General features: G+C 40.2%; 1 long non-coding RNA gene across 1 annotated transcript; it reads left to right on the plus strand.

Annotated features, from left to right (window-relative positions):
• Positions 1–6,339: 6,339 nt before the first annotated feature.
• LOC116064698 lies at positions 6,340–7,673 on the plus strand. Its single transcript, XR_004108588.2, has 4 exons — positions 6,340–6,436; positions 6,530–6,581; positions 6,691–6,760; positions 6,838–7,673. It is a non-coding gene; the product is annotated as an uncharacterized LOC116064698 (long non-coding RNA).
• Positions 7,674–9,390: the final 1,717 nt, after the last annotated feature.

Below are 9,390 nucleotides of genomic sequence, written 5' to 3' on the forward strand. Positions count from 1 at the left end.
TTCATGGTGATTAAAATTGACAAGTACATAAAGACACACAAGAAAAGCACAATTTCCCTGATCCTTCTTTGTCAAAATTCAAGTATGGTAACATTTGAGAAATCATTTTTTTGTTGATTAAAGCCAAAATAGACACTTTTAATCAATTACAAATTCTATCAAATTACCAATGTCTTGTATGACTACAATATTGTGTATGTTCCTATAGTTGCTTCAGAAAAACAACAAATGTAGCTTTAGAAAGACCTTTATTTCACATTGAAATGGGCATTAACTTCAAAAACTACATAAACCACAAACACTGGCAATATTTTTAAGATTATGTTAGGGGTTAAATTGATGAATTAAATAATGTAGTTCACCTTTTACAATCCAGTGTAAATTCCCCACACAAACACTGCTGTGGGTCAAGGTAAAGGTAAACTTAACTGTCACGAGACATGTCTGCATAATAAAAAGAGGTAGTTGAATCACTGGTGCCACATTGTTAATTACAGTAGAAATGGTTGACATTACAAACCACAATATAAAAATATAGCTTAACATATACAGCTTAAAGCACTTGTGCAGCACTCTGTTCAGTCAAGTCCAAATGCCTGGATAAAGAAATAAAAGCTGCCTTTACAATTACAGTGAGCACAGTGTGACAGTCTTTTGGTTGTCTGTAATGCACAGTGGAAAAAGAAAAAAAAACCTGCGAGCCTTGTCGATTTTCCCCGGATTGTTAACAGCCCTCCACCTGCATCTCTGGGTGATGCCAGAGAAGATGGACTTACTTCTGAGGTATTGGGTGGGTGCACATGCCATCGTGTCTCTCCACACTCCTATTTCTGAAAGAAAGAGAGTCATCAATTTCCATTTGAGCCCCTCATAGTTAAATATATATGCACACTAGCATGTAACTGTACTTCATTAATTATCGGGGGAGAATACATATGAATCAACAACAGTCTATTGTTCTTTGGTGTAACTTTGATTTAGTTAAATGAACTTATATCTGCTAACGTTAGCTCTTAAAATCATGAAAAGGCTAAATGCGCCAACCATAGACTGATGGCGCAAACAGTAGCAAGACATTATTGGTGCATTATGGTTGTTACAGTTAACCAAACGTTCTAAGAAACTTGGTTATACATTTGCTAATACTTAGATTAGATAATGATAAGCATTGACAATCCCCGTTTTGCATTTCGCTGACACTACGTTTAAATTAGGTAAACTTCGATTTGCAGAAAATTAACGTTAGCATGTTTTACCAGTGGTTAGCTAACGTTACAGACAATTTACATGGTAACTTCAGATACATTTACTTTACAATGTGACTCCTCTTATATGTAATATAACTATGGGACAAAGATATATTTAAAACCTAGCAAAGCTATATCTTACCTCGAATTATGTATGCTAACTTTCAGCAGCAGTTGCATCCAGATTGCCAGTGAATGTGTAAGGTAACGAAGAGTGTAAGCAGCGTTGCCAACTCCAAAAAAAAACAAAACAGTCAGATACCGCCCAACAGTCTATGGCTCCTCCCTCACTCCTCCCTCTCGTCTAAAAACGTCACATCCGCAACCAGGATGGCTGCGCCCATAAACGCAAACTCGAGGACGGATTGCTGATCTCTGTCGGTACACGATCCGTTCTGCCTGCACGATCCGTTCTGCACATGCGCAAGATAATACTGTTTTACGTATCCATACGACCTGCACGATCTGTTCCACGCTAGCCTATGGCTAGCCTCCACCGGGAAGCTAACGTTAGTTTAGCTAACAGCTAATTCGGCTAACCACTAGCTGACAGCTAGATTCAGTCTAAAATAACGTTAACTCAAACGTAATGGGAAAAGCAGGCTACAGCTAAATTAAGACTTCACAGTAATAACAATAAAGACAAGTATTGAGTGATTGTATTTTAAATGAGCACAAGTAAAGTAGAACTGACGTAACAGCTGTTATATATGTTAGGTGTTTGTTATATATGTCAACATTTATTTTCAAGTTTTATTTTGAGGGTCTTTTAAAGTTATTACATGCTGTCTCAGCTAGCAGTTAGCCGAATTAGCTGTTAGCTTGGCTGTCGACCGGAAGCGTGGAACAGATCGTGCAGTGTCGTAAATCCTCGTACAACCGCGCATGCGCGAACATTTTGCGCATGTGCAGAACGGATCGTGCAGGCAGAACGGATCGTGTACCGACAACCTCCACAAACCAATGGGTGACGTCACACATGCTCTGTCCATTAATATTATACAGTCTATGCTCAGAACACACTGAGGCGATGCCGACTTGAGCGTACGCTCTGCGCGTGCGCGAAACGTAATACGTCTCCATAGCAGCAGGCGGCGCTGCTCTGTATTGTTTCCATTAACAGTCTGATTATTTACCAGAAAATGAAGACCGGCAGCTGATTGGACGAACGCATCACATGGTTCTTTTTTCTCCGGAAATTCACAGACAGACTGTCATGGCGGCTTGTTCAGAATACGATCTCATATTGTACTAAAATAGTTCACTGAAACGTGTTTCTGAAAACATTTTAAGCGAGAAATAGGCCATGCAGTTGCTGAATCTGTCTTCATTTCAGATTGACAAAGGTCAGTTTAAAAGATTTTCGTCAGATTTTGAGCGGCTCATCTGCTCCCCATTTCCGGGTGAGTCCCAACTGCCCTGTCTCCGACTGAACATGTCAGGTCGGCCCAAATGAATGCCGACGGCTCCTCGGACGGCCGACGGCACGGGACACACCGAACAGACTCGAGTCACGGACCTCGCCAGATGGCCCAACGCCCGATTATCGGGCTGGTGTGTCTTCTCTCTTAAAAGTAAGCAGAAGATAATGTTACTCAGGAAATTTACCATGAAGATCAATTTTCTGCAATGCTAGAGTATGATGCGTAAATATCTCTTTCACTCTGTTCCTCCCTCTCTGTCATGGGCTAAAATATACATTTCCTAAGTTTCCATATTAACTTCCACTGCTCGCTTTTAATGCAAAGTGTACAACTGTTTGCTTTTGCAAATGGCAAGGGACTTATTGAATGGTTTCAGTTAAGAGCAGTAGTTCATCAATGTATATTTTGATATACTATCGTTCAGTCTGTCCGCTATTATCTGCCGCGCTTTTTCTCGCGTTTTTTTTAAAAATTTTTTATAGAGGACGAGTTTCCTTCTCTACATATTATATGCCTTGCTCCCTTGTGGACATAGAAAATAAAGACACTGAAGAAATTGGACTCTAAAATCTAGAAACTATAAAGATAATTAAGTGATAAATTCCATGCACACTGTAAACATGAATGGAACAGAGTATATTCATCAGTTATTTGCCCCCCAACAAAACATAAGGTCAAAAACCATTGGGGTGTCCTCTCCCTGTTGTTACATGAATGTACAGTAGCCTACATCACTAGATAGTTACTGGTCCAGTGAACTAAGTCTATAATTTGGGAGGATTGTACAATTAGGATATGTTCATTAAATTGTACAATCCTCCCAAATTATAGTCCCAGTTTACTGGACAACACAAATTGTGTGCTAAGAATGCCAAATACAATGCACATGGCAGCGGAACAAACATGATCCTTATTGTTAAAGAATTAAAAAAAATGAATCAACTAAATTAATTCAAGGGGCATTGGTCAACTATAGAAATGTACAGCATTGTATGTATTGCCTTTAGTAACAGACTTCATTTAAAACACATTTCAAATGTTATCAGCCTTTTCTAATTATCTCAACAACTGCCATAATATATTCATCAAACTTCTAACAACAATATGAACAGCAGTCTTCATACAGCAATATAACAGTAACAATGACTGTCACATGAATAATTATTAAAAACAAATAATGGTCACAACTTTAAATAATAACAGTACTTAAATGAACAGCAATATGCACCTGTTGTATTTTAATCCAGGCTGATAACAATAGGGTAAAACCACTGCTGGGTGATCAGAAAAGGCTCCAGGATTAAATAAATCCTGGCTGTTAGCCTGGTCGGGAGCAGGCTAGCTGCACAGAATAAATCTCCATGGTGATTTATGTGCCTCCACTTTCGTGAAACCGAGTCAAGGCTTAAATCATCCAGGATAACTGATAAATCCCGGCTTAGTCCCTTATATTGGTTTTGTGAAACAGGCCCCTGGAATGTTGTGTGTGGACTAGCCAGACCCTCCTCAGCAGCGCTGTGGAGGAAGGTCTGGCAAAGCGAGACTACAGCTGCTGCAAAGAAGGATCTTGGAAAACTGCAGCTGGCTCAGAACAGAGCAGCTCGTCTTGCCCTTCGATGCAGATCCTTAGGTCTTATGTAAACAACATGCATGTCAATCTCTCCTGGTTGAAAGTTGAGGAGAGGCTATTGGCATCATTCCTGGTTTTTGTTAGAAACAAAGAATGTATTGAAAATTCCTAATTGTTTCTATAGTCAAATCACATTTAGCTCTAACACATACATTCCCCACCAGACATGCCACCAGAGGTCTTTACACAGTTCCTAAATCCAGAACACAATCAAAGCAACGTACAGTATTGTATCGAGGTATGGTTTCATGGAACCCACTTCCAGCTGAGATTGCTAAAGCACAAAATAAAGCAAGCTTTAAAAAACAAGTAAAGCAACATCTAATGGCCCTACGCCTCTTACCATATTTTGTGACTACATTGTACATGTATACAAATATGTTGTAAGATTTCACTTTTGTATATGCAGTGCTTATGAATTTAGTGTAATATATATGAGTATATGAAGAGGAATATGTATAGTTATATGCATCTGCATCAGCTAATGGGGATCCTAAAAACATCTAAATCACTACAGTCCAAAGTTACTTTACATTACCATGATATGTAAAATCTAAACTATCATAAAAGACATAAAAAATATGCATAAGAAATTACTTTCCACTATCACTTATAAGAATGGTTATACTTGCTTACTTGTGTATGAGTGTTGTTTTTATACCGGTGCTGACTGTGTGTATGTGTACTTCAGGCTAACAGGCTGTTAGATGTGTGTAGCCGCGGAATACGGCTAGACACATCTATTGGATTCTTCTCCAATAATAGGAATTATAAAGGCCTTCCAGCTGTGTTGTCTGTCAATCATCCTCATTCATACTGGTGTGCTAACAAGATCTGAGTAAGCCTGAAGTGATGTTTCTGACTAACAGCCTTTTCTCACTGTTTCAAGGCCGCTGTTTTCACTCGCTTTGTGTTGCTGCAATGCCATATCAGATTTTTCTTCTATCATCAAAGCTGTTTTCTAAATCAAATAAATATTTTCCTGGCTGAAATATACTGTCATAACATTTTCTACTGATATTCAAGGTTTATAGAGGATACATTCTAATCACTTTTCATCTATTTCACTCATTCAGTGAAATATCCTATTTAAGACATCTGTGAGATGGATTGAAATTGGTTTTGTTTTTATTTTTCATTGAACTGTCTCTCAAGTATTGGATAGATTGCACAGCAAATCATATTCCCCACAGGATGAATTGTAATAACACAATTCTAATTGGTTCTAATTCTTTTGTTGGTACCTGCAAAATTAATAACATACCCATCAGCCTCAGCTGTGCTTTGTGTTTAGTGCTAAGTAGCAAATGTTGGCATGTTTACACATTAAACTAAGATGGTGTACATGGTAAGCATTTTACTTGCTAAACATGTTGGCATTGCCATTGTGAGCATGTTAGCATGCTGATTAGCATTTAGCTCGGGTACAGCTGCACAGAGCACTAGCGTGGCTGTAGACAGTTACAGTCTATGCTGTAGACTCTCAGAGCCAGACTGAAAATAAATGGTTCACAAGAGTGATGTCCGACCACGTGGGTCGGCAAAAGGGTTCAGTTGTTTCCGGACTGCCACAGTCGAAGGCAGGGTAAAGAGCCGGCCGTCAGAGAGAGGAGGGAACTGGAGAGATGCCATAATGCAAAATAGTGTTGCACTTATATCAAAAGTGACAGAAATAGTTGTGTAAAGAATGAAAAAGAGAGCTAAAGAGAGATGTTCAAACCCTGGCTCTTCCATCCCCTCCAAACAGCAGTGTGACGTATCGTTGGTATTTGGAAACTTACCTCTTATGACAGGAGTAACCTGAAATTAGTGCTAGTGTCTACAACTTTCTTTCAAATGCCCAATGCCCTTTGTTTGCATTTAGATTATGCATTGTGCCTCAAAGGACAGAGGAAAAAGGGCTGACGTAGGGTGTTTGATTGAGTGGGACTGTGAGCATGCAGTAGATGGAATCCAAAAATCCCTAGTCTTTTCAGATATGGTATGCTTTGCTTTTGTAGCAGCATAGAAATAGGGTTGTATTGCTGCAGTTAATTGTGCCTGTTGACCACTAGGGCAGCAGTACATAAGTAGGCCTACTTCTTCTCGCGCTCCCACTGATGCATCATTTCCGGGTCAGGTGTTTGTCTGTGCAGGTAAGGCTCCGCGCCATTGCTGCGGTTACTGCTTTGTTTCGTTTCATTTATCATTGTGTCCTTATGCTTAAAGCCTGCGTGTTTTCACTGCAGAGCAGCGACTGAGTGCTCCGTGCTCCATTATTTCTGATTCTCTCGAGCGGTGGTAAGTTCCTCTCTCTCTCTCTCTCTCTCTCTCTCTCTCTCTCTCTCTCTCTCTCTCTCTCTTTGTTACACCGGATGCTATCCTGTAGCTAATGCTAGTGTGGTCACAGGTAGATGTCTGCTGCCGTGTGGGTCTTTCTCTCCATCACTCTCCCTGTGCAGGTTTGACTTTGAAAACAGGTATGCTACCTTAAATCTAGTCCCCAAAAGCCTTGATTAATGTAGCTTAGCTATGCTAATTTTATGTTTATTGACAGGGAACGCTCATCAGCTGGCCGAAATCTACAGGTGGTGATTCACGTGACTCCACCACCAGCTGATTGGGGCCGCTGCAACTTTGTCTGCTGTTTTGTCTCTGCTGCTAAATGTACAGCTTGTCTGCTGCTTTGCCTACACAGCTTTGTCTGCTGTTGTGTCGAGGCTGCTAACTACACAGCCTACTCTCTGCTGTTAAATATACAGCTTGGTTTCTGCCGCGAACTACACAGCGTGTCTCTACTGCTTGGTGGCGCTGTTGTTGTTGGCTTTTGGGCTACAGTTGGCTTGCATGGTGGATTGCCGACATCAGACTTTTAACCTGTTTATTTCTTTAATTTTAGCTGAATGACTGGAGTTAATCCTTTAGTTTGTATTACTTTTTTGTTTTCTTTACTTTATTATTGTTTTGATTAAGTAAATTGTTTTGTTAAGCTGATTTGTGAACTATTTCCTGTTTTATGTTGTATGTTTTGTTGTACATTTTGGGGTTAATTATTTCTGTTGTAACCTCCTTTGTTTGTCCTTCTCAGTGGCTGTAGGCTGGTGCTGGTGACGCGGGTGGTGTTGTGTCCTTCCTTCTTGTGTTCCGTGCTTCCTTGGATTTGGTGATTTCACTGTGTGTGACTGCCACGTGTGTCTGGGTGAACCCTTTTTTCTTTAATTTAGTTTTATTAATTCTCCTTCACCTGCTCTTCCTACCAGTAGGCCTCAGCCCCTGATTAGGCTCATTTTCTTATTTGGGATGAATGCTAATTTTTATGATAATATATACATATTTTATTAAATAAAGTATTCTTGTAAACTGGGAACCACATGTCTTGCCTGTCGAGTGGAACAAACCTGTGTTTTTGATCAATGGAAAATAATTCTTTGGGTGCAATTGCCAAGGTGGCGAGCAACCTAAGATTCACATTGAGAGCCTCCAAGCCGCCACACTTTCACCGTTTAAAGAAGTATGATACTCTTTATAAGAGGCAAAGCATGGCTTTCATGATCCTCTCTAGTGATTATATAATTCATAATTATGAAGACCTTTAAACCCTGTCCAGTGAAAGTGTGATATGTGTCACCATTAATGTTTCCACACTAGAGCTTAGATTGGGCCCAAAAAATCAAGCCCGACCCTACCCGAGCCTGTGCACGTTGTGCCCGAGCCCGGCCCGGCCAGACACATTAACTGTAATTATGAGGCTGAGCCCGATTTAAACCCGACATTCTTTTTAATACATGGCCCGTTATAACTGAAATTCTCAACTACAATTCCGAGTTGTTTTGAACTGCAGAAATCTGTTTAGAAGGGGTATGCTTGGAGAAGTAACAAGAGGACATTAAAGGCTAATTATCATCTTCTCTGCCATGGCAAGCCTGCTTCATATGTCTGTTCATCATCCCTGTTTTTTAGCTGTCATAGGGGAGCAGCGTGCCGCACTTAAAGGGATATTTCACTGCTGGAAAGCTGAATATATCTTTAAATTGGGTCACTTATGGAGTATAAATGTGAAAAAAAAAAAAAAATTGAAATTGGTGCCGTCTAGGCTGAGAAAAGCCAGGAAATGTTTTTTGCTCATGTGGATGAAAGACACCAAATCCCAGAATGCACTTTCTTCGCTGCTCTGAGTCCACTCCCAAGCCACGCCTACCGTTTACAGACAGACAGTGAGACAGTCAACTCAATTCAACTGTTTTGTCATTTCAACCATATACACGAAACAACGTTTCACTGTGGCTCAAGTGGTTACACAATTCAAATATATATATAAAAACGACATACGAAACACTTTATATACTCCGTAAAGTTCAACTAACACATACTAGCATTAGCGCTTGGTAGGCTGTAAACACAGAGTATAAACGCAGCCGTAAATTTGCGTGGAATGTAGAATGGTCGGCATCTAACAGTCACAAACTCCACCAGCAGTTAGTTGGATACAAACACCCCATTTCTGCAACAGTCCATGTTAAAAAAGCCCACCACCTCTAGCTAGTCTTACCAAATCTAAGTCCAGGCCTGATTTGCTTGTGGAAATTATGCAGGTGTTGCATAGAATTCATAAAGCAGGGTATGAGGTGGGGTTTCTGTGGGTTCCAGCGCACATGGGTGTGGAGGGTAATGAGGAGGCAGATGAGGTGGCAAAGAAAGCAGTGCAGGAGGAAATTGTTCAAATTAATGTGCAGTATGGGTCACCAGATTATGCAGAAATAATTAATAGGTCAGTAAAAGAAATGTGGCAAAATTCATGGGATTGTGAAAGGAAGGGGAGAACTTGTTATTCAGTACAAAGAATGGTAGAGAAAGAAAGATGTGATTATAGATGTAAGAGAAGAGATGCAGTAGTTTTATCCAGATTGAGGCTTGGGCATTGTGGGCTGAGGAGTGGGCTGGCTCTGATTAGTAAACATCCTGATGGAAAGTGTGAATGTGGAGACAAGGAAACAGTGAAGCATGTATTAGTGCAGTGCAGGAAGTACTCTCGTCAGAGGAAGAAACTGTTCAGAGAACTGGGTGCAACTGGAGAAACTGTTTTTACTTTTCACTTTATTGAATTTGGACA

Source organism: Sander lucioperca, chromosome 13 (assembly GCF_008315115.2).
Source record: "Sander lucioperca isolate FBNREF2018 chromosome 13, SLUC_FBN_1.2, whole genome shotgun sequence".
Classification (NCBI taxonomy): domain Eukaryota; kingdom Metazoa; phylum Chordata; class Actinopteri; order Perciformes; family Percidae; genus Sander; species Sander lucioperca.